Source organism: Antechinus flavipes, chromosome 5 (genome assembly GCF_016432865.1).
Source record: "Antechinus flavipes isolate AdamAnt ecotype Samford, QLD, Australia chromosome 5, AdamAnt_v2, whole genome shotgun sequence".
Lineage (NCBI taxonomy): Eukaryota > Metazoa > Chordata > Mammalia > Dasyuromorphia > Dasyuridae > Antechinus > Antechinus flavipes.
Window position 1 is genome coordinate 81,988,238 of NC_067402.1, and position 27,209 is coordinate 82,015,446.

The 27,209-nt window shown below is 34.5% G+C and overlaps 1 protein-coding gene across 1 annotated transcript in view; it reads left to right on the plus strand.

The window, feature by feature from the left end:
* The window catches only part of PTPRN2 (protein tyrosine phosphatase receptor type N2), a 1,504,085-nt gene that overhangs the window by 806,904 nt on the left and 669,972 nt on the right, over window positions 1-27,209 (plus strand). The gene's annotated exons all lie outside the window — the stretch shown is intronic.

The following is a 27,209-nucleotide window of genomic DNA, read 5'->3' on the forward strand; positions in this document are numbered from 1 at the left end:
ATCATCGATATGTAGTAGGAATCTGGAACATATTCTGCTTCAACCTCTTCCCAATTATTTTGTCCTGTCAATTATTTGGACTTAAAAATATCTCTGTTTCCAAATATTAGTCATTAGAAAGTTCTCCTATATGTTACACCTAAATCTGCTAACTATAAGGAATTATTATTATGATGTTGCTTTGAGGAGGAGGAGGAATTATTTCCTACTGTGTAGCAAGCCTGTTATAAACCAATATTTAACAAATTTCTTAATGAATGAATGAATTAGCCATAGTCAAAATTAGCCACAGTCAAATATCACTCGAGGATTAGATACCCTCTGAATCTTGACAGCCCAGTTAGGCAGTACTAGTGGAATAGAAAGCCTATTCCCAGCATGAAGTATCTGTCACTGACTCAAAATATTCCTATCTATACTATGTTTAGTTTAGTGTGGCATGTATGTCTTATATGTGATACTTCATCCTTTTTTCATTGGCTCTGATCAAATTTGTTTCCCTTTTTGGTCAATTTTTTACTGATTTTTCATATTACCTGCAAAATTTTCAGACTTTCTGGATTTTCTGCTTTTATGTGACTCTTTTTTTTCTTCATCTCTTTTCTTCCATCTCCTTTGTCTATTCAGTATATTTATCCATTTTTTGAGGAAACGGCAGGGCATGATGATAGTAAGAGTAATGAATAGCAGAACATAGTTGTCTTATTCTTCCTCTTCTTTCTCCTACTCCTTTCTACCCTCACTCATACTTCTCACCTCCTCTTCCATCCCTTTTGTTTTTGCTGACTGACTGTCATTCAAAAAGCTGCTCTAGCTGAAGTTGATCTCAGGAGATTTGAGGAAAAATCCTGTGAAGGCAGCTGTTCTCGGGTGTTTTCAGCCATCAAAATGTCCAGAGAATATTGACCTGACCTGGAAACTCAATTGCAAGCTTTGCAGGCCAGTTTGTTTGCAGTGGATATTATCACATCTGGAATGGAGAGAAAATGCAAATTCAACCTCGAAACTGTCCTTCATCCATAATTACCCCCACAAGCACTGTTTTCTAAAGTTTCTAATTGCTTGTGAAACTTTATTCTCAGCAAAAACTAAATATTTAGAGCCAAACTTTTTTGAGACTCTCTGGCAGAGTATTTCTGACATTCCTCTGCCCAAAATATATATCCAATGATGTATATATTGAGCATTGCCAAAAAAACTCCTCCTGCCACCCCCCCAAAAAAGTTTTTGATACCATTTTTAAAATTCTAAGGCTAGACATTCTACCTATAATTTTGATGATATAGGGAACTTCTGGAGTTATAATGTAGGTCAATACCTTCTGTATGACTCAAAATCTTAGAACGTTTATCTTAGAGGATTGAGAGATTAAGTAATTTTCTTGAGGTCACAAAGTCAATTCATATAAGAATTAGGACTTGAACCCAGGTCTTTCTGGCTTATTGGCAAACCCTTTATCACAACAATTCATATTTAAGACTATTATAAAACATAATTTATTAACACAGATGAATAAGTTTTCAAATTGTTGGCAGTCAGTTGTCCTTTTTCCCAAACCAAGGTGTGTGTTCATGTGCATATAAGGATTGTGATATATAATTTTCCAATTGATGAAAATGTCTATGCCTGAATTCAGCTGGAATGGTTGCAGATATTTTAGTGTCAAATACATTTGCCCTTAAAAATAATGATCTGATTTGTGCTTCTGCAAAAAAAGAAAGAAAAAGAAAAGAAAACCAAACATTGGGTTTCTTATTGTAAATTAGAATCATTTGTTGTCTGTCAAGTGACTGTTTTGCTCATAGGAAGATCAGGGAAAGTAGTCTTTACAATCACGGCTGTGGCTAGGTGGTGCAGTGGGTAGAGGATTGGGCTCAGAGTCAGAAAGTCCTATATTCAAATCTGTCCTCAGACATTAACTAGCAGTGTGAACCTGGTCTGCTCACTTAATCTCTGTTTGCCTCAGTTTCCTCACCTATAAAAAGAGGATAATAATAGCATCTAACTCCCAGGTTGTTGTAAGGATCAAATAGGATAATATATGTAAAAGACAGCATAGTGTCTGGTATATAGACTAAGTGATATATAAATGTAAGCAATGAGAAAGAGGAGGAAGAAAAGGAAGAGGAAGAGAATGATTATGATGATGAAGAAGAAGAGGAAGAACAACAAGAAGAATAAGAGGAAGAACAACAACAAGAAGAAGAAGGAAGAAGAAGAAAGAAGAGGAGGAAAAGAAGGAAGGAGGAGGAGGAGAAAAAGGAGGAAGAAGGAGGAGGAGGAAGAAGAGTAAAGGTGTTATCTGAATGGTCCACATATTAGAGCACTAAAGAAAAATAATACCAAAAATTAAAAATATAAGTAAGAGTTAAGGTGGCCAGCATAGTTCAATGATAAGAATACTAGATAGGGAATCAGGAATCCCAAGGTTCAAGTCAAGTCAACAACTAATAGAGTGAATAAATCACTTCATTTTTGCATATCACATAGCATACTCCTCTGTGAAATAAGGGAGTTAGCTTAAACTTGGATGAACTCTACATCCCTTCCAGCCCTAAATCCTATGACCTTACTTTAAATTCTACTGAGACTCTTCCATGAGCTCCTGTTTTCAAATGAATAATTTGGCATCATTGCTCATCAACTTGTTATAGCATGGAAGACAGAATGTAAGCTTCATAAATTACAGGAGGAGCTGGCAGACTCCAAATAATGTTTCAGAATTGTTGTAGTTGGCACAAGGAATATAAGGTCAGCCCTTCATTTTGGGCAATGGGAAGAGAGATAGCATTTCTGAATTTCCTACCAGTGACTATGCAATGCAGCAGTCACTTAACAAGTATTTATTAAGCACTTCCTGGGGAACTAGGCATTGTGCTACATGCTGGGAATAGAAAAACAAAAAGAAAGAAAGACAAAATAAGAAACAGTGCTTGTCTTTAAGAAGTTTCCATTCTATCATCTTTGTCAAATGTGGTCTGATTTGGTAGGTCATTAGAACTAAGAAACTAGGAGAGACCATAGTCTGTACACAAAAGGAGGTTCTCCCTTTTCCTTCTGTTTCACTCTGATGCTTCATGAATTCATGAAGCAGGTTTACATGACAACCTGTAGTAATTCAGACCACAAACCTTCTTATCTTCTTCCAGGAAAAGTTGTTGAACTTAGGTTGAACTTCCTCTACAACAAAACGGGCTTTGGAAGAAGCTGAAAAGCATTTGTTTTGGTTTGGTTTTATTTTTCTGGAGGATCAAGTGAAGCTTATTAAAATATAACTATTCCAACAATTCTTACTTTTTCTTGCATGTGTCATAGACACTTTTAGCAATTAGCAAAGCCCATGGATCCCTTTTGGAATGATATTTTCAATTTTTTAATAGGAAATGCTAAATATTCAAAATGAGTGAAAATATCTATTTTCCCTACTTAAATTAATGGTCTTTCTGAAATCTATCTTTGAATTCCTAAGGGGGAAGATATTGGATGCCAGATTAAGAACCTTTAAACTACACTGATATATTTAAAAATCAAAAGTATTTGATTTGAGGATTACCCACCATTTGAATTATATTTTCCTCTGTTCCCTACCATTAGAGCAAACGGTTGAACTTTTCCCATGACACCTTTGCCGTGTCATTGACAAACTGTTAATTTTCCATTTTGTAGGTGAAATTATTTTGTTCAAGGTTTTGGAGAGGATTTTGTAAAGGCTTATAAATAAGAGAGTCTAATGACCCTTTGTCTCCCCATGCCACACCACATGTCCAATTCCCATGACAGTAACTGGATTTGAAATGGGACCATTGTGTTGAATTTTATCTTGATGGAGATTTTTTTTTAAAGACACAATGTAAGGAAAGACAAAGTACAAGAAATGGAATACTAAAGAGCTTAATTGTCTTTATTACTTCTGCCTAACGGGGCAGAGAAAGCCCCATATTCAATTTGGATGTTTTTCTTTTTCCCAGACACCCTTGCTTTTCAGGGAAACTCAAATTCCAATTAATTTCTTTTCCCTAAAACTTTTCATATAGCTATAGGATCCTGAGTTAGCATGTTAATAATCTTTCAGGCTATCCAATGATCTAATCTTTCAGGGACTATTCCCCCCATACCCATGTCTGATTACTCTATCTAGCAGAAACACCTCAGGACTAACCAGCCCCACCAACTCTTTCTAAGACTTTGCTTTTTTTCCAGCATACCCCAGCCTGCCAAAGATGCCTAATGGATCATAGCAGACCCTTTCCCCATGAACTCCAAGCACAGATAAGTTCCATGGCCCCTGACTCTTTAATTCCAAATTAATTTGATGGTCACTATTGACAGCCATTCTACAATTTTACCTAAATAGGCACTAAGTTCAGATGAAACCATGAAAGCTAAATAATCCATAAGGATCTGAAAGCTTACTGTGCCCTTTCTATCTTCCCCAGCCCTCTGGTTTCTATCTAAATCGATATCTGTGTACCGCTGTGACGGCCCATGGCCTGCTGTGCCGATGGCATACTCAAACAGTTACATGTTTTTTAGGCAGCCAAGAGGTCCTTCAAGAAGGCTGCTTCCCTTCTGCATTGCTGCTGCCTTTGAAGCTCCCTATTAATTGTCAATAAAAACTGCTACCTCTATTACAAAAGGAATTGAAAGTGAAAATAAAACCCAGACAATGGAAAATAAACTGAAGAGCAAATCCCGCTCTGGATTTAAATTGGCTGTTCTAGCTTGTTAATCCACAAGGCCTAGCTTTGGGAGCATGACTTGATTCTTTTCTTAGCATTTGCTTCCTGATCTTTGTGTCAATTATGACACAAAGCCTTCTCACAACATGCCGGGTTCCTTTAGAAGGGTTTTGATTATTTTCAGTTCTATAATTTGGGCCTTTCCTCCTTGTCTTATTTGTTGATATCTGCTCATTAGATGAATAGAGAAATATAAATATACCTAGCCATGTTCCCCAAAGAGGTTTTCTGTATTTGTATATGGTATGTTTGTATAAGATAAAACACACACATACACACGTATTCATGTATATAATATTTTGTATATAAGCTTTTATTTCTATTGTATGGATGCTATAAATATGCTTATATATAAACATATTTACAATATCTCTTTATGTATAGATATTATATTTACTGAGCTTAAGTGAAGTTACTTGAATCCTAGTTTGTATAAAGTTTGTATAGCACTAGCACGGAATAAGCTGCATTCCAGAAAATCTATTTGGTAAAGAAAAGAATAAAACTGCACAATTTACAGTCTTAAATATTCATTTAACATATATAATATATTACTAAAATAATAATATAATGTATATTTATAATACTGTAAAAACTTTAAAAAAACACTATTCTCTGAGGGGAAGGATGAGAATAGGAGGAAAGGGAAAAGGAAGAGTGAAAATTAGAGGAAAGAGAAAGAGGGAGTGGGAGAAGAAGCAGGAAAGAGAAGAGAGATAGAGGAAGGGAAAGGGAGGAGAGAAAGGCCAAGGAAAAGCATAGGTAACACATGATTCGAGAAACCCTTAAAATATCAGTAGAAATTATAATGATTATAGTGAGGAATCTTAACATGAAATTATAAAGGTCACAAGTCAGTTTAGCATACTCTAAGGATACAGATCTAGTTTTTTCTCCACCAAAACTCAGGTTCTCACTTTCAACTATAATGTGATGAGGTGACATGTCACCATTTTATGAGTGGGATTGTGGCCAGTTACAACATTGCTCTAAATTGTGACCTAATTGCCATATGGTAAGCCAATTTCTTCCTCTCTCCCTGATGTGGGAAGTAGCAACTCCAACTTATTCTGAAATGATATTCTTCTCATCTGTGCTTTTGAAGTATAGGACATTTGTCATACTCAAAGGTCAGTCAATACCCAAAGAAGTACAGAGCTTTTCTTTCTCTGTTTAAGTTTGATAAAAAACTATTATCCAAGCATTTTCCTACCGTACTGATGGGCATACCAATCATTGCACCCAAGCTGCCCACCCAATCCTAGAAGAGACCCTGAAACAAAGCATTCTTGCTAGTTTCTCCAAATTATCTTGATAGAAGTTGAAGACTTTAATGTTCATTTTAAAAAAGAAGGAAAGAAACATCAGAATGTTCATTTCCCTATCCAAGACCCAAATATATTTTACCCCCTTTACTTATAAGGATTTTTAAAATATTAAATTTATTTTTCCCCATGCTACCAGGCCTAAAATACTATTTGGTTTCATTCATTCAATAATATTTGATAAGGCTTTATTTGAAATCTATTGAGTACATAGCATTTTCAGAAATACTATAGTATATATAGAAAATGGAGAAAATAGGACTATTACTACAGAAGAATTTATATTATAGATATAGGGATGTGTGTGTGTGTGTGTATGTGTGTGTATCATGCCTAAATTAGGCCAGAATTATTAGGACTTCCCTCAGGTTGCTGAATTCAGAAGGCACTAAGAATGAATGAAGGACATCAGCAACTAAGAAAGAACAAAGTTTAGTACCTAATTAGCAAAAACTCAGTTATTTAAAATAGAAAGTTTCTTTTTCCCCTCTTTTATTATTCATTGTTGTAAAGGAATATTCTATAGAGGGAGAGGGGAAGAAAAATTTGAGGAACATGAGATATAAATTCAATAGATATAAACGAAAATTTGTTGGAATCTTGAAGATTTGGATTCAAATTCAGCCTTTTTATGGAAATGTATGTACATGTATACACATACATGTATGTAAATATAGATAGAATGTATTATTATATATGTATTATGCTATTATTATGTTATATTTTGCTATATTGTTATAAATGTATTGTAACATGTAATATATAATATACATCATGTATTTATGTATTTACATATATATGTCTGCATAAAGTATAGCTATAATTCCTAATGAAAATAGCTAATACTAGAAAAAGGAAAAGAATAGTATGACAGATGACTATAGAGGCTGAAAATAGAAATGGGAGAAAAAATAGTCTGTTGAAGAGAACAGGGTTATTGAGGTTGAAACAGTTTTTATCTCTCGAATCAGAGGAGTGCAGGGACATTTGACTCATCTTGATTTAATGATCTTCACAGAGAAATTACATATTCCTGGGTGCCATAATGGAACATCAGAGTGTAGGTTAAGCTGGAAGTTCAGTGATAGCCAACAATAAAAGGACAGGTGGGTCTGTGGATGCCTTGAGATAATTATCTTTGCTAGGTTCTTACATTAACTGGCACACAGGATGTTTGACTACTATGCATTTGACATATTCTATGCAAGCAGTGAAAGTCACAAAAGGAAAGTCCTTTGTTTCAGTATATTGAACATCTACTGCTCCATATCATTATGTATTTGGGAACCATGGTCTTAATTCTTTTGTCATGAATAACTAGTCTTAGGTACTGGGAATGTTCACATTCTTCATAAATACTAAAGAAGACTATATAACTATTGTATCCTAGATATGGAGCCCAAGATTCATGGACTCTGTTTTATAGAAGTGAACTCTGGGGTTCATTTCTATGAATCCATTTTGTAGATGGATGCATTCCAAACAGATATAATGTAAAGAATTCTTGCTTATGGTTGTAAGCATCTTGAAAGATACTTACTCTTTCCTTTATATCTCCCAAGAGCACACAGGTTATATTCATTCAGTAAATGTTCAATAAGGCTTACTGATTTTTTTTTCTTTTTAAAATTTATTTTATTTTATTTTTATTTTATTATAGCTTTTTATTTACAAGATATATGCATGGGTAATTTTTCATCATTGACAATTGCAAAACCTTTTGTTCCAATTTTTCCCCTCCTTCCCCCCCATTCTCTCCCCCAGATGGCAGGTTGACCAATACATGTAAAATATGTTAAAGTATAAGTTAGATACAATATATGTATACATGTCCATACAGTTATTTTGCTATACAAAAAGAATCAGACTTTGAAATAGTGTACAATTAGCCTGTGAAGGAAATCAAAAATGCAGGCAGACAAAAATAGAGGGATTGGGAATTCTATGTAATGGTTCATAGTCATCTCCTAGAGTTCTTTCACTGGGTGTGGCTGGTTCAGTTCATTACTGCTCTATTGGAACTGATTTGGTTCATCTCATTGCTGAAGATGGCCATGTCCATCAGAATGGATCATCATATAGTATTGTTGTTGAAGTATATAATGATCTCCTAGTCCTGCCCATTTCTCTCCAAGCCTCTCTGAAATCATCCTGCTGGTCATTTCTTACAGAACAATAATATTCCCTGACATTCATATACCACAATTTATTCGGCCATTCTCCAATTGATGGTCATCCACTCAGTTTCCAGTTTCTGGACACTACAAAGAGGGCTGCAGCTTACTGATATTGTTGAAAACACTGGGTATATAGCATTCTACATTGTATATGGGGTTCTTTTGCCCCTCTGTGCCCTTCTAAAGCTAAACCAAAATGAGTGAAAGTGCCCTGCTCTTCCTCCTGGAATTTATATTTTAAGGAAAGGCTCAGAGAAGCCATCCTTCATTCTCTTGGTTTTACCATCATGATCCTACATAGGTACCTCTCTTTTCCCCCTTCTGTTTTTCAGATTTTTTTTCTTGGTCCTCTTCCCCAGTTATAATATAAGCTCTTTGAGGGGAGGAATTCTCTCTCTCTCCCCCTCCCTCCCTCTCCCTGCTTCTCTCTTGTTCTTTTTTGCACTCTCATTCTCTTGCTCTCTACTTTTTCACTCTCTCTTGCTCTCTTTCACTCTTGTGTGCCCACTCTGTCTCTCAATCTCTTTCTTTTGCTCTTGCTCTCTCCCTCTTTCACTCTTGCTCTCCTTTAAGCTTTTTCATATTTTTATTCCCAGTACTATAAAAACCTTGACCTATTATGTTAAATGTATATTAACTTTATTTTGATACTCTCCTCTTATGAATTGCCCATAGTACTACTTCAGTAAATGAGCTGAGGAAATTACAAACTAAGAGTGGAGAAGAACTTCAGAATCAGTTCTGTCCATGTCACACCTAATTAAAGACTCTACTCTCCAATATATCTGATGGAATGAAAAATCCAATAATGAAATTTAAGTAAAAAATTCCTGCCTTGGCGGGTAGTTGCTCATTCTACAGAATCATCAAGAAGACTGTTAGAAAATAGGATTTTGCTTTCTTGCATGGAGGATTAGAATCATATTGAATTCAGCAGCATAAATATGAATTTTGAATCTGTTCCTCCAAAAAATTCAGAAATATTTCCTTTTTTATTAATTGCAAGGCAATCAAATAGTCTAAGGAATGAGATTCTCTACTTTAATAAAGATCCCTGAAAAGCACATCTAATCTAATTTGGACATATATACAATGCCACATGTATACTTTTTTAGCATGAAGTTGATTCTCTTATGCTTTCCTTGTGATTTGTTTCTTCCTTCGATGGTAGCATGACGGCCATATTGATATTTGCTCATGGACAATGCATTGTTATAGAAAGAAGACTAGCTTAAGAGTCAGATAGGAGATTATGGCCCAATCCGTTTTTTCTTATTTATGTGGTCTCAAGAATTCAAAATTCTTATTGAACTGTTATTAAATGATGTGGAGTGCTGGATTAGATTTATCAATTATATTAGACATCTAATTAGATGTATAACTTCTATTGGGCTTGGTTTAGCCATCTCTAAATTGAGATGAATTAGATAATCAATAAAGATTCTTCCAACCCTAACATTCTGTGATTTCTATGACTTGTGGTTCCAAAATTTTTGCATGAAACTGTGACAATCAACACTCAATTAAATAGAAAAGCTGTCTAGAAATTATTCAGTCATCATTGGAGAGAGGGAAGCCAAAGTGTAAGATGGTCCCATCAATCTCATCTCTACTTCCAATCACTCCCTCACCTCAGTTTAAATTCTCTGTGATCTATAAACCACATCCCTCCTAAAACCTTTAGACTACATCTAGACCCACATTAAGATAATTATAAAAGAATATGCTTGTTACCCTTTGATCCAGCAGTGCTACTACTGGGCTTATACCCCAAAGAGATACTAAAGAAGGGAAAGGGACCTGTATGTGCCAAAATGTTTGTGGCAGCCCTGTTTGTAGTGGCTAGAAACTGGAAAATGAATGGATGCCCATCAATTGGAGAATGGCTGGGTAAATTGTGGTATATGAATGTTATGGAATATTATTGTTCTGTAAGGAATGACCAGCAGGAGGAATACAGAGAGGCTTGGAGAGACTTACATGAACTGATGCTAAGTGAAATGAGCAGAACCAGGAGATCATTATACACTTCGACAATGATATTGTATGAGGATGTATTCTGATGGAAGTGGATTTCTTTGACAAAGAGACCTGAGTTTCAATGGATAAATGATAGACAGAAGCAGCTACACCCAAAGAAAGAACACTGGGAAACAAATATGAACTATTTGCATTTTTTTCCCGGGTTGTTTTTACCTTCTGAATCCAATTCTTCCTGTGCAACAAGAAAACTGTTTGGTTCTGGAAACATATATTGTATCTAGGATATACTGCAACATATATAGGACTGCTTGCCATCTAGGGGAGGGGGTGAAGGGAGGGAGGGGAAAAATTCGAAACAGAAGCGAGTGCAAGGGATAATGTTGTAAAAAATTACCCTGGCATGGATTCTGTCGATATAAAGTCATTATTAAATAAAATAAAATTTTTAAAAAAAGAATATGCTTGTGCTAGATACAAGCCTGAAGGGCCAAGAATTGTGACCTCCCCTTTTTGTTGTTGCTCATCATTTTTTCTCAAAGAGGACCAAAGGCATCACAAAAGTAATATCTTGACTTGTGAGTGAATCAGATATGAGTCAGAGTTGTACCAAATCATCTATCTCAAATCTCTTTTAGGGTCATCAGAATCCAATAGGAAGTTATAAGTCAAGATGACTGGAGATGGCCCAAGATGATATCTCCTTAAAGTAACTTTGTCAAGGGAAGTCCTACCTATAGATTTATGTGAATTTGTCTTTCCTTAGTTATTGTCTCATACAAGTAATGTTGAGTTATAGTTTATTTATGACCTGTGAAATAAAATGACAGCCCTAACATCTCCTATAATTAATTACCAAAATATTTTCCTATATCTTTCTGCTTCAAGAATCTTAAAGAACAAGGCTTTATTTAATCTGCCCACCACCCATGAAAACAAAACAAAATAAAACAATTACAAAAAAGGTTCAGTTGCTCATTGCTTTGTGATCTTTAGAGTCACCAAATAGAATAGTGGGTAATCGTCCATTGGTCCTTATCTTAATGGTTTTTTTTTTCATTTTTTCTCACACTTGCAGTTTTGAATCAAGGCTTTCAAACTTGTTATCCATTATAATTACTGAAGCTTGAATTCCATCCAATCCTTTCCTAATACCTGCTGTATTCTAACAAAGTAAATACAGCCATTTAAAACCTTAGAAGCCAAGAGATGTCAACAGTTGGAGGGAATTCAGAGAAAAGCAAGGGAAATGATTAAGAGGCTGGAAGGATTTATTTGAGAAAAGAGTAAAAGAACTAAATATGTTTGGCTTGGCTATGCAATGACTAAGGAGGGATATAAGAGTCTCCAAGAATTTGAAGTGTAGAAATATGGTGGAGGAAAAATGATTTTTAGCTTGGAAAGAGAATTTAATTACAGTAATGAAATGCATTTTTTAAAAAGGGGGAAAGGATGATTATCAAAGAAACATGTTTAATATTCTCATAAATGGTTGCATAAATCTGTACTAGTCTCAAGAACATATAGGAAAGGAAGAAGTGAGCTAAGAGAATCCAAGTCAAAAATCATTTATTTTTTAATTAATTTATTAAGTACCTACTACATGTCAGGTACTGTGCTATGTTTTAGGAATACAAAGAAAGAACAAAACAAACCAGAAATTCCTGCTCTTGTGGAATGCATATTGTAACAGAAAAGAGAAGCATGAAATAATGGAAGGAATACTGGACTATTAGATTTGTAGTTAGAAAACTTGATTTCATTTCCCTTTGGCTCTAGATATTTACTACTTTATTTATTATTTACTACTTTAGAGGTATTAACATTATGAGAAGGAGGTTATTTCAGGGCTCAAATATCCACAACTATGGCTCTCCCCAAATGGGTGTAACCTTCATAGGACCACAGAGTCAAGGATTTAGAAAGAAAAAATATCTCAAAGATCATCTTATTAAACCTCTTCATTTTTCACTAAGGCCCAGAGAGTTTCAGTAACTTGCTCAAGCTTATTTTTATTTGGTCATTTTTTCAGTCATATCTGACTCTTTGTTACTCCTTTGGTGTTTTTCTTAGCAGAGAAACTGGAGTGGTTTGTCATTTCCTTCTCCTGGTCATTTTAAAGAAGAGGAAACTAAGGCAAATAGTATTAAGTAACTTATCCAAGGTCACTCAGATAGTAAGTATCTGAGACTATCTTTGAACTCAGATTTTCTGATTCCAGGACTAATGCTGTATCTACTATACTACCTAGCAACCTTGACTCAAATTACACGAATTGCAAGTAACAGAGTCAGTATTTGAATTCTAATTCTTCAACTCCAAATGGAGCATTCTTTCCAGGATACTATTCTTTTTTTTTTAACTTTTTATTTTCAAAACATATGCACAGATAATTTTTAACATTTCTCCTTGCAAAATCCTTCCAAATATTTTTCTTCCTCCCTTCCCCTCATCCTCTTTCTTAGATGGCAAGTAATAATGCAATATATATTAAACATGTGCAATCCTTCCATACATATTTTCATAATTATCATGCTGCACAAGAAAAATCAGGTCAAAAAGGGAAAAAAAATGAGAAAGAAAACAAAATGTAAGCAAACAACAACAAAGAAGTGAAAATACTATATTGTGATCCATATTCAGGCCCCATAATCCTCTCAGTACAAATGGCATTCTCCATCACAAGACCATTGGAACTGTCCTGATTCACCTCGCTGTTGAAAAGAACATGTCCATCAGAATTGGTCATCATATAATCTTCTTGTTGCTGTGTATAATGTTCTCTTGGTTCTACTCATTTCACTCAGCATCAGTTCATGTAAATCTCTCCAAGCCTTTCTGAAATCATCCTGCTGATTGTTTCTTATAGAACAATAACATTCCACACCATTCATATACCATAACTTATTCAGCCATTCTCCAACTGATGGGCATCCACTCAGTTTCCAGTTTCCTGCCACTACAAAAAGGGCTGCCCCAAACATTTTTGCATGTGGAGCCTTTTCCCTTTTTTATGATCTCTTTGGGATACAGGCCCAGTAGAGATTGTTAGATCAAAGAGCATGCAATTTGATAGCCCTTTGAATATAGCCAGGATACTATTCTTAAAATATTAGAGGATGTGATTCACTATTTTAATGTTCTGTAATCTTCCTAGAATCTCTTACTGTTCAGTGTCCAAATATAGTGCCTTCTGTGTATGTTTGCATATATATGAATATACATATGTGTATATGCATATACATGATGATTTATATGTGTGTGTATATACAAGGTAAGAATTCATTAATTTAATTTGTACTCTCCTCATCCCATGGCTGATTTTCTTGGAGGAAAGGCACTATAAAAAATCCAGAAAATAAATAAATACAAAACAAATTAGGCTCTCTGTTTTACAGGCATATTATCCTGCTCCATTAACTGCCTACATTAAGTTGTCCAGCATGATTACTCAAATCTTGATTATTCTTTCACCATATTGACATTTGTGTCCACTCCCTATGTAACTTTGGTGCATTCTGTCAGCTAGCTGTTTTTCTTGTGTTATGTCCATTCTGTGAACTAGCTATCATTACAAGTATCATTAGCTTAACTAATACTCTGGAAATCCTTGATATATAATATATATGTCAACTGTTGATCTCATCCTATTAAAATAAAATTAGCTGAATTCTAGGTTTAGAGCGACACAAATGTAATACATACTCATTCACTTATTTTATAGATGAAAAACTGAGGCCCATATATGTGAAGTGCCTTCCCTAAGAATAGCCCAGTTTTCTCTAAAAAAATGATTCAGAAACTTTATGCTTTATTATGTCCTTATTATAAAAATGATATCTCATCAGGCTATGTTAACAGTGAATTAATGCACTAAATTTCTTTTGGTAATATGAATAAGCTCTGTGGAATGGTATCCAAATCAGTTTTGCTTATTCTCAGTCCTCTTCTGTAGTGAATAATATTCTAGTGAGGCACCTGTTCCTATTCTGTCAGTAAACATTTATAAAGCATTATGTATCAGGTCCTATACTAAGCACTGAAAATACAAATGCAAGCAGAAAAAAAGGTGATCCCTGTCCTCAAGTAGCTTATATTGTAATGGAGAATGTGTCATCTGTAAAGAAACGCCAAAAGGTGTTGGGGAAAAAGGAGAATGCACCCACATAAAGGCATGGTAGAGAAAGAAGAGGTGAGAATGATGACTTGAGAGGAATGAAGAAGTGAATATGTGTGTGTATGTGTGTGTGTGTGTATATATATATATAATACCTTTCTTTAAAATGGAGTTCCATAAGGAGCTAACCAGAGGGACAAATTACAGTGTCAGACTGATCTTATAATGTGAGAAAGAAACAGGGAGGGTGTGAATTTCTAGGATGAGAAAGTTTTTGGATAAGAAGTTCACATTGTATGAACAAAACTATCAATTAAAAAACTGGGGCAATGTGGACAAAATACCACTCTGTATGGTGCTAACAGAGCTTCTTTGAAAATATACACAGAGCAAGACAGAGCCACAGACACATAAATCAGCTACTCTTTGAGTGATATTTCCTGAAATAAAATTTCACTTTTAAGCCTAAAATAAATTTCAATATCAAAAGCAAGTCACTTAAGGGTTCACTTGACTGCTTTGTTCTAATCAAGTTTGTGTGTACAGTCAGATTCAGACCATAGTCTTCTTTAGACAAGCACTGTCATTCTACCAGTATTTCAATACTAGGTTCCTTACTTCTAATTGGCTTCTAATTAGACATGTGAATACACTTTCTTTCTGTAGTTATTCAAGGGCAATTTTTTTTTATTACTACAGCAAACATGAAGTTCAGATTATTTAAGGCACATCAATCCTCTGTCTTCTATCTGTCTATTTGGCTGATTACCGTGAAGTTGCAAGCAGAACTGTGCAAGCAAGAGCACAGTACCCAGCCCGGATTAAAAATTTTGATCTCAGTATGGCTTGCTTAGCTTTCTACAGTACAAATGGTTACATCTGTTCTCATGATATTTCTTACTCCTTATTCAATTTGTTAAAGCAACTTGCATGCTTTTAGCCTTTTTGAGAATGTTATACATCAAATTTCAGGGGTCCTCAATTAGTCAATCTAGATATGCCAGAAGATCTCAACAGCCATGTGTTAGTCTCTGAGATTTGCTAGAATTCCCATCTGAAAAGAGAAAAGAACCCTCTATACTTGCTACTCTCCTTACTTCCCTGTGATCAAATGTCAAAAATGTCTCCTTTCCACAAAAGTTTGGGGAATCCTAGCCTAGGTAATTGAGGTTTTATTATATTCTTCCCTAGTTTAGTAAGGGAGGTTCCTAGCTTCTAGAAAGCTACTAAAAGAGATAATAATGTAAACACATTTCTTTTTCATTGATTTAAAAATAAACCTTTTCTTCTTATTTCCAGCTGGAAAAATTGTCACTAATTCTCATGACCCTTACTTCTCAATGGGAACATACAAAGTATTTTGTTTTGACTTAATTGTATGTTTCAGGATGTCCTGATGTTCCTTAAAATAAAACATTAATTTGCATAATTTAACCCTTCCCTGCAAATAAATCACAAAAGTACAACCCTGCCTTCAGCCAGGGCATTTGTTCACATTATTAACCTGATTTATGTGGAAATTATTTTTATGTTACTCCCCACCCCCATTACACTTTTTCTTTCTTTCTTTAGAATTGGAAGGTTATACCAAGTGCTGTGTTTTCCTTTCCTGAAAAGATTTATGGACTGTTTTAATACAGATTAGTGAAAGCGCAATACCAAAGCACTGTAGGTGGTGAGACTCAGTTATCATGTGTATGATTAGTTTCACCTTGTAGCTGTGTCTCCGAAAATGCAATTAACAGTTTCATATTCAGCATAGCTAGCTTTTATTCCTGCTGCATGGTGTGCAACATTTGCATCATAAAAAAACTAATTGGTAAACACAGTCTTGCCAGCTTCTCTGCAATTCACCCAATTCTCTTAACGTTAATTGGCTCAGCTTCAACACACATTGGATGGGTTTTCAAAGGCTGCCGCAGATTAGAGAGCTCGCAAGCACTTGTGTTTCACAGAACTGACTCTAAGGAGACTCAGGGAAAAAAAAATATTTTAAATTAATGCTGAATGCAGGCAGACTCTCTTGTCCAATCGTTGCTATGGAAACTGTTTTGTCTGCTAATCTGATAGCAGTGTGTATGTTTATTGGTACACATCTCTAATGACCTTCAGAGACTAACTCAGCTGGAGAGGACTCTTCTACCACTGTGGTCAGAGGCAATGGCTAAGTGATTACATCCCAAGCTCAGTTGTTGTTGCTTGTAGTGAACTCTCTTTTTGGTCTTTACAGCTCTCCACCCCTGCCTTTTGCTCATCTAGTCCTTAGCAATCATCGTAATACCTGATGTGGTGGTTCCAAGCTCCAGATGTATGTCTGACACTAGGGTGTCAGCTATGTAAAGTTTAAACAACACACTCAGACTGGAAATTCATGTCTCATAAAATCTGGCAGTTTGCCAGTTTTCTTGGTTGGGATTTCATCACAGAAATCCTTCTCTGAGATCTTTTGCTCTCCTTTTGCCTTTCTCTGCCCATATTCTACTCCATCTCTCCACATTCATTCATAAATCGATCCACAGTAGTAGTAGAAAACTTTAGAAATTATATACATACATATGTATTATATATATTTATATTTTTTCAGAGGGAGGAATAGTTTGCTGCCTGATTTACTGGTTGTTGGTCTGAATTTAAAATCCATAGGAGAAGCTCTTATTTCTAGAGTAGAGAAAAATAACTCATGCTAATCCATGTAATTTGTGTGTTTCCATTGAAGCTACAGATGCCAAATAAACTGTGTTACTGACACACTGTCAGTTTCAAAGAACAGCATCATGTAATATATGAGAAAGGCTACCTGAACTTCTGCAGGGATATGGCTGAGGTTTTATTAGCCCAGAAACCCTTCTTTAGATCAGAGAATCTGTTAACTTCATTTTTAATTACCAGGACTGAATGCATGGATGTTTTTCCATAACCATTTAATACAGGAGCTGTCAGACAATTGAAATAAGCAGAAGTGTTCGTGATTTGTTTTGAAATCCTACAAATCAACGAGAAGTTGCAGGAGGAAAAGGGAGAGAAAGAAGGAGAAAGAGAGGAGAGAAGGAGAAAGAAGAGGGGGGAGAGGGAGGAGTGGGAAGGAGAGGAAAAGAAGGAGGAGGAGGAGGAGGAAGGAGGGAGAATAAATCAACAATCATTTGTTAAGCTCCTTCAGGGCCGGAGAAGCATTGTCATAAATTTACTGTTTGCTTCCATAATTAGTCGGTTTTTTAGAAATGTTGTATCATGCTTTATAATAAATACCAATTAGCAATATATCAGTATCGTTAACAGATATAATATAGATTTATATGGAAAAGGTCGTTATCTAGTCTAGTTTATCATATATAGATAAGGGCAGATGGAATCATGGAAAAATAAAAAAAATAATAATAATAAAATGAGATTTTGATTAAACCTGAAGGTTTCTTTTAGGGGAATAGAGAATAGTTATTTGTATCAATACTTTTGGCCCTATTTATCATAGATTATACTATCTAAATACCTTTTCAGGAAAAAAAATTGCTCTTCAAGTTTTATATGATCCATTTCTAATATAGCTAATTCTTTGCAATGAAACTACAAATAAGAAAATAAAATAAATTATGTCTCATAAAAGTAAGTAGAAAGTCCTTTGAATAGTCAAGATTATGTGGGGTCTCCCACTAAAATGAAATAATTTGTGACTCTATACAGCTTATAATTTGAAACCAGACTAGTGGGAATCTATTGTGTTAACCAGAGAATGAAGTGAGAGAAAAACAGAAAAGAACCAGTTCTCCTTCATTCTCAACTCTGGCTAAGTTCTCAATCTTGGTTTTCTACATAGCCCTTTGGTATTTGCAAAAGTTCTAGAGGTGGAAGGAAAGAAAGGGAAATAGATGAAATGAGTAAAATAGATAGAGAGGGAAAGGATTTGGGAATAATTCATATCCAACTAGAAGTGAAGGAATAAAATGATAGTTGCATAAAGACCAGGATCCTCTGCCTCTTAAAAAACTTAAAAAGGAGTACTTCATATTTAAAAATTTCAACTTAGGTAACATGTTATATAACTTTTTTTTTCCTTCTAAACTTGTCCAGTTTAAAAATTAGATGCAGAAAGAAAAGCCTTTGGCAAAATATAACATCTATTTCTATTAAAATCATTAGAAAGAATAGGAATAAGGAAGTATTTCTTTAAATATGTAGTACCTATTTAAAACCAATAGCAAGAATTATTTGTAATAAGGATAAGCTAAAAGCCTTCCCAATAAAATCAGGAATAAAACAGCAATGTCTATTAGCAACACTAGTACTCTATATTGTATAAGAAATACCAACTACAATAGTAAGACAAAAAAAAAATAAATTGAAGGAATAAAAATAAACAATGAGGAAAGAAAACTATCATTCTTTGAAAATATGATGACTAGAGAAATCTTAGAGAGTTAACAAAAAAACGTAATTGAGATAATTATGTTTAACAAAGTTGTGAGATGTGAAATAAGCCCACATAACTTACAGCATTTCAATATATTATTAACAAAATCCAACAGGAAGAAAGAGAAAAATTCCATGCCAAGACAAACCCAGGGACTATATCAACATAATGATAAAGCATATAATTTACAAATCAAAATACAGAACTAAGCATTTGGAGAAATATTAATTGCTCATGGATAGGCCAAGCCAACATAATAAAAAATGACAGGTCTACCTAATTTATTTATTCAGTGTCATATCAATCAAACTCCCAAAGAATTGTATAATTAGAGGAAAAAAAAAAACAAAATCCATCCCAAAAAACAAAATGTTAAGGATATCAAGGGAATCAATGAAAAAAAAATGAAAGTGGTTCAGTAGTAACACATTTCAAATTCTATTGTCCATCAGTAGTCATCAGAACAATCTGTAGTGGCTAAGAAGTAGAATGGTGAATCAATGGAATAGATTAGAAACACAATATTCTCTTAAATGACCACAGTAACCTAATGTTTAACAAACCCAAAGTTTTGGGGAATTTTTTTTTTAACAAATTCAAGCTTTGAGGACAAGATCTTACCATTTAATAAAAATTGTTAGGAAAACTGAAGAGAATTTGAGAGAAAGTAGGCACTGACCAAATCTCACATAATATATCAAGATAAGGTCAAAATGGATACATGACTTAATCAAAATGGTTGATATCATAAGCAAACGAAGGGAGCGTGAAAATTTTTGCCTGCTACATATATAGCTAAGGGAAAAATTTATGACCAAACAAAAGACGAAGAGTATCACAGAAAGTAAAATGGATAATTTTGATTATGTGACATTAAAAAGGTTTTGCAAACAAAACAAAACAAAACAAAACAAAACAAAACAAAACAAAAAACAGTGCAGCCAAAATTGGAAGAAAAATAGGAAACTAAGGGAAATCATTCTATAGCACATTGTTTCTGATAAAGGCCTCATTTTTCAAATATATAGGGAACTCAGTAAAATTTTCTAAAAATATAAACTGTTCTCCAGTTTGTAAATGGTCTAAGGATCTGAACAGAGTTTTAAAAAGAAGAAATAAAAATTATCATGTGAAAAAAATTCTCTAAGCCATTATTGGTTAGAGAAAAGCAAAACAACATTGTGGAACCCTCATACGTATCATCTTGGCTACCATGTTAGAAAAGGAAAATGATAAATGGCCAAGCAGATGTGAAATATATATATAGTCCCTAATGTATTATTGGTAGAATTGTAAACTATTCCAACTATTCTGGAAAACATTTTGGAACTATAACTAAAGAGAAACACTACTACTAAATTTGTATCCCAAAAAGATCAAGGAAAATGGAAAAGGACCTATAGTACAAAATATATTTATAGCAGTTTTTTTGTGTGATGTCAAAAAATTGGAAATTGAGATATCCATCAAATGGAGAATGGCAGAATAAGTTATGGTATATGAACATAATAGAATATTATTTTGCTGTAAGAAATGATGATCAAGATAATTACAGAAAAACCTAGGAAGATTTACATAAACTGATACAAAATGAGTGAAATCAAAATATTTTACATGATAAAGGCAATATTATAAGGATGATCAAATGTGAAAGACTTAAATACTATGATCAAAACAAATGAACCAAGGCAATTCCAAAGGACCCATGATGAAAAATGATATCCACTTGCAGAGAGAAAAATTATGAACTGTGAATGCAGATTGAAGTTATTTTTCCAACAAAAGGTCAAGAATTTCAAGGGAATTAATGAAAAAAAAAATCAAATGAAGGTGGCCTAGTTGTACCAGATCTAAAATTATATTATAAAGCAGCAGTTACTAAAACCATCTGGTATTGGCTAAGAAATAGACTAGTTGATCAATGGAATAGGTTAGGTTCAAAGGACAAAATAGCCAATAACTTTAATAATATAGTGTTTGACAAACCCAAAGACACAAGTTTCTGGGATAAGAATGCATTATTTGACAAAAATTGCTGGGAAAATTGGAAATCAGTATGGCAGAAACTAGACATTGACCCACACTTAACACTGTATACCAAGATAAGGTCAAAATGGGTTCATGACCTAGGCATAAAGAATGAGATGATAAATAAATTGGAAGAGCATAGGATAGTTTACCTCGCAGACCTGTGGAAGAGAGAGGAATTTATGACCAAAGAAGAACTAGAGATCACTATTGACCACAACATAGAAAATTTTGATTATATCAAATTGAAAAGTTTCTGTACAAACAAAACAAATGCAAACAAGATTAGAAGGGAAACAATAAACTGGGAAAACATTTTTACAATCAAAGGTTCTGATAAAGGCCTCATTTCCAAAATATATAGAGAATTGACTCTAATCTATAAGAAATCAAACCATTCTCCAATTGATAAATGGTCAAAGGATATGAACAGACAATTCTCAGACGAAGAAATTGAAACTATTTATAGACATATGAAAATATGCTCCAAATATTATTAATCAGAGAAATGCAAATTAAGACAACTCTGAGATACCACTACACACCTGTCAGATTGGCTAGAATGACAGGGAAAGATAATGGGGAATGTTGGAGGGGATGTGGGAAAACAGGGACACTGATACATTATTGGTGGAATTGTGAACACATCCAGCCATTCTGGAGAGCAATTTGGAACTATGCTCAAAAAGTTATCAAACTGTGCATACCCTTTGATCCAGCAGTGTTTCTACTGGGCTTATACCCCAAAGAGATACTAAAGAAAGGAAAGGGACCTGTATATGCCAAAATGTTTGTGGCAGCCCTGTTTGTAGTGGCTAGAAGCTGGAAAATGAAAGGATGTCCATCAATTGGAGAATGGTTGAGTAAATTGTGGTATATGAATGTTATGGAATATTATTGTTCTGTAAGGAACGACCAGCAGGATGAATACAGAGAGGACTGGCGAAACTTACATGAACTGATGCTGAGTGTAATGAGCAGAACCAGGAGATCATTATATACCTCAACAATGATACTGTATGAGGATGTATTCTGATGGAAGTGGATCTCTTCGATAAAGAGAGCCTTAATTGATCAAAGATGGACAGAAGCAGCTACACCCAGAGAAAGAACACTGGGAAATGAATATAAACTGCTTGCATTTTTGTTTTTCTTCCCGGGTTATTTATACCTTCTGAATTCAATTCTTCCTGTGCAACAAGAAAACTGTTCGGTTCTGCACACATATATTGTATCCAGGATATACTGTAACCTATTCAACATGTAAAGGACTGCTTGTCATCTGGGGGAAGGGGTGGAGGGAGGGAGGGGAAACATCGGAACAGAAGTGAATGCAAGGGATAATGCTGTAAAAAGTTACCCTGGCATGCGTTCTATCAATATAAAGTTATTTAAAAAAAGAAAAAAAGAAGTTATTTTTCCCTTTGTTTCTTGCTTTTCATTTTTAGTTTTTGCAGCATGGTTTTTATGGAAATATGAGTTGCATGATTTTATATGTGTAATTGATGTTTTATTGCTTGCTTTCTCCTTGGGTGGGAGAGGGGTTGGAAAGAGCAGAATTTGGTACACCCATTTTTTTTTTAAATGAAGGCTTAAAATAAATAAATAAATAAGCCTAAAAAAAGTTGTTCTAATAGCAGCTTAGTACCTCTAAAGAATGTGATAGTGATTACAAGAACAATTACAATACTGTACAGCAATTTAAAAATAGTGTTTTTAAAGGATATTGCCATAGCAGATACTTACAGTCCCCAAACTATGTATAATGAAAAACATTCCAAATAAACTGATAGAAGAAAAAAAATCATGTGGGAATATATTGAGGTACTTATCTGTGTTATGCTGTTGCATACTAAAATTATTCCAAAAATCCCTTAGTGAACCAGCAAATCATGACTCTCCATTCCAATGTTTTCACTGTGACCCCTCCTTCCCAAAAACAGTTATTTTATTCACTAAGAAAGACTTTTGGGATATCCTTATTTTTCAGTTTGCTAGAAATTAAATCCTATAACATCTTCAGAGTAACAGTGCAGCAAGTCTCAAGCTATCCATCTCTCATCTTTGATTCTTAATGATGTGATTGCCCTACTCCCTTTCTACTAATATTTTTCCTCGATGAAATCTTCAAATTATTTTTGGAAGTGTTATTCGCCTCTTCTAACCAATTGAAAAAAGAGAATCAAAAGCTATAAGTGACTGGCTGTGGGGTCATGAGGCTAATATTAAAACTGGGCCTTGACATTAGTTCTAATTGCAATAGTGATGCTCTTTTCATTGTACCACACTACAAACTATCCTGACTCCTTACAACTTGATAAGCCACCTTGAGAGGGCTTGTACTTTTTTAGTGCAGTAGGAAGAGTTCAAAGTATCATTCTGAAAGTAGGTATATAATTGGGTCCCCTCCTTGGGAAGCATCCTGCCCAGTTGGACTTCACAATGTTAGAATTAGGCTGTGCATGAGGTTACGGGTATAAGCATTTTTCCTCTCTTTAGGACTTCAGTTTTATGTCTTACCACAACCATTTACTACTGCTTAAGAAATCATAAAATAGTGGGGAAAATCTCCAGAGAATTCTGATAGCTCACTCATCCACACCCACTGTATTGTGAAGAGCAGCATTCATAGGCCATAATTTGAAATGCAAGGGATGATTCAAGACACTGAGCAGATAGGTTCTACATTTCCTACAAGTTCCAATTTGGTGAAAGACCCTTCTTTTGTCACTTTGTGCTCACTACCACCATACACAATTTCACCAAAATAACAGCCTTGTTCTGCTATGCTGAGACTACCTAATCTTGTGATGATCTGTGTTTTCTACATCAAGCTGAAGATATGAGCTTTAAGAGAGTCCTTGGAGTAGGACAAGGGTCAAGCTGCTCCATTTCTATTAGACTATTGAAAGAGGGAGTATATCAGAGGTGGAGAAGGAAGGTGTAAGAATGTCCAAAGAAAAGATCCAAGGAGGAAGTAAAGGAAGCAGAGCTAAGAAAGTAGAATATGGAAGAATCAACCAAAACAAGTGAAAAAAAAAAAAAAAACATGCACCACTAAGAACAGTGGATTTCAGGTCCAATATTTAGGGTTTCATGGTTGGTGAGCAGTTCTTTGGAGGAAACAAAGAAATGTTTCCCAATATATTCCTCCTTCCATTCTCTAGCCATCCTTTATATCAAAGAAAGAAAGAAATGGGAAAAAAGGTTCAGAAAAACTAACCGACCAATTTGATATTATATGTAGTGTTCCATATCCATTGTCTCCCATTTCTGCAAAAAGGAAAGGATATAAACATTTTCCTATCATCTTTGGGTTCTATATTGATTATTATAATGAAACACCATTAACATTTGATTTTCATTGTTCATCTCCATTGTTGTAGTCATCATATTTTTTTCCTGATTCTGTTTACTTTTCATCACTTCATATAAGTCTTTTCCATGCTTTTGTATTTCTCACGCAGAGTGTCTCTTGAAGCTATGTGGTATTCCTTTACATTAATATACCACATTCATTTTAGCCATTTCCCTATTGACAGGCCTTTGTGGGCACTCCTTGTGATTTAGAAATATTACTCAGGTAGTAATCATCAGGTTAGAGATTCTCTGACTTCACAGACAATGTTCATTCCCTTCTATCATTCTGAATCCTTGAGGAAGTGATGGAAGATCTTTTTTTAACAGAACAAATGAAACATAAGACATGATCTTTATGTCATTTTTTCTGCTTTTCCTTTTTCTTCTTTCTTATTCCTTATTCTTCTTCTGTCTTTTTCTTCTTCTTGATGTGAGATTTCATTATTGTAGGAAACTTCTAGTGAGGGAAATCTCTCTACCAAAACTGATGTGTTCTACAAATTAGAATTTTGGAAAATTTTCTAAAGTCACTGAGTGATTTGTCCAGAGTTATATCAAGGTTTGAATCCAAATCTTCCCGACTTTGAGGTCAACCTCTGGCTTCTCTGCCTTGTCTTTCATTATTTTTAAAATGAATTTTTAAGAACACTGTTTTTGTCTTTCTTGCTTTATAATTATACATTTGCTATTATTTTTTCTTTATAACTCCTGCATAAACAACATTTAAAGGTTCACAAAATACTTACTTCACAATAACTCTTATTAGGTAAATAGTATATTATAATCTCCATAGCTAAGGTGAAGTCCATGGAAAATAAATGGCTTTTCCCTGATCATATAACTACTAAGTGCTAGAGTCAGATTTTGAAATAAGATCCTGAAATCAAGTTCAATATTCTTTCCTTTATACGATTCTTCTTCCCTATTATTTCTTAGCAACTTGAATATACTTTCCCTGATTTATTTGTACTTCCTTTTACTTGAATCAACAAGCAGTTAATTGTCTTTATGGCAGGCCCTGTGTAAGAAGCTGAAACTACAAAATGATGATAATGATGGTGATGATGACAATAGCATTTCTATACGTTTTAAGATTTTCATAGCATTTGACAAATATCTCACAAACTAGTTCCTTCCCCAAAGGAGTTTAGATTGTATCAGGATGATAAAAATATAAGTCATGTGAATAAGTTCCCTTTATTGATGTCCAGGGGTCTTTTGCATCTTAAACATTCTATACTTCTTTCCTTTTCTGGAATCAATGTGACAGATTGACTCTCTTGGGTTTCTCATCAAGTTGTGGACCTCCACAGGTTGGATAGGTGCTTTTGCAGAAAAGAAACCAGAGTGTCATTGAGTTGACATATGGCGGTGGTGCTTTTTTAAATCTGTCAGTGAAGGATTGAAAAATAAATATAAATATAACAAAGAGGGGAGTTCTTACCAAATGATGGTAATAATTGGAAGATGTAGATTTTAGTATCTGACAGTGTTCCTTTGTAAATCACCTCATGTTTATATATTTATGGAACAACAGAGGCCGAATGCAACAGTATTTCAAAATCTGTCAAGCTGAAGTCATTCTGATGTTGATTCTAGAGACTTCTCTTTTCTTAGTAACCATAGGAAAAAGGAAATTTTACCTAGGAAAAGTCAGGCTCCCCCTCAAATTTTACTAAAAACAAACCAAACTTTTGGGCACTTTGCATGTCATTTTCCAATAATTCCACCTGAATTTGTTAGAAAACATTAAATTATAATCCTTTCATTATTTTATGAGCTACTTCTGAAGGCCCTGCCTTATGCTTTTATTTGTGTCCACAGTGTTTAGCACAATTCCTGGCACATTGTAAGTACATGATAAATGTTGATTGATTCTGACACTGACATTTTTCTCAAAGTACTGAATTCTCAAAATTGGTAAACATTCAATGAAGTGAATCCTTACTACAGGACAAGAGAAAATATTTCCTGAAATACATCAGTACCCATCATAGGGGCTCAACAAAGAATGTGAGGATAAAAAAGCAAATTTAGCTTCATTGCAATGGATAGGCTTCTAGAAAGTAGAAGCTGCGGAACCTGCAGAACTAATTCCCTTCATATCCTTTAAAAAAGAAAAAGTAATTTACCTAGAATTCATTTCTAACAAAATGTCACCTCTTTAGAACATAATTGGAACAAATCAGCAAACAAGCAAATTAAACATTGTAAGATGTCACAAAGTTCAGGGACTATAAAAATTATATATTTTAATTAGCCCCTCAGCCCATCATTCACACTATCTTTTTGCTTACTGTTTTCTTACATATAGCAAATCTGATCATCTGTCTCCCCAATATACGGAAGATTAATAGTAAAATGAAGGGTACAAGGTGGCCTTGCATTAAAGGTATATCCTTCTGAAGGTGCACAACTGACAGCAGTAAGAAATAACAGTAGAGAACCTGATGGCAAGAGAAGAAACGAAAAACTAATCACAATGGACTACACCTTATAGCATGGAACTTTGTAGTATAGATGTAAGCAAGTTTTTAACATATTTGCAGCTGCAGATTTTTATTGTTGAATATGCTGTAGTGGGTACATCTGGCCTCAGAACAGGAAAGCCTAAGCCCAGTAGTGGTTGAAGAATTCTGAGTGGGAAATCCATTTGAAAAAAGAAGGAGGAGTACATGAGAATAAGTGTTTCTGAGAGTGGAAGAAACCTTATACTAAAATACCATTATTGTATTTAGTGAAAAAAATTGCTGTTTTCTCTGAGAGATTCCAATCCCTTATCTGCATTAAGCATGAGCAAGCATCTGTTTGTCCCTACTATCATGACTATTTTTTAATGTGGTATTTGACATAGTCCTTCATATTTATTACATGTGGACATTTATTTTGATCTGGGCTTAGGGTTTCATTTATGTAGAGAGCTCCCTGGGAGGAAATGCCTTCTATCTCTGCAGTTGAGCATTTAATTAATTGTCTTTGAGATTTTTCAGGGGTGTGGAGATGAAACTTGTGTTGTATTATGCAGCAAGTATATGTTAGGGATGAGGCTTAAACTTCTTGACTTGGCTCTTTCCATTA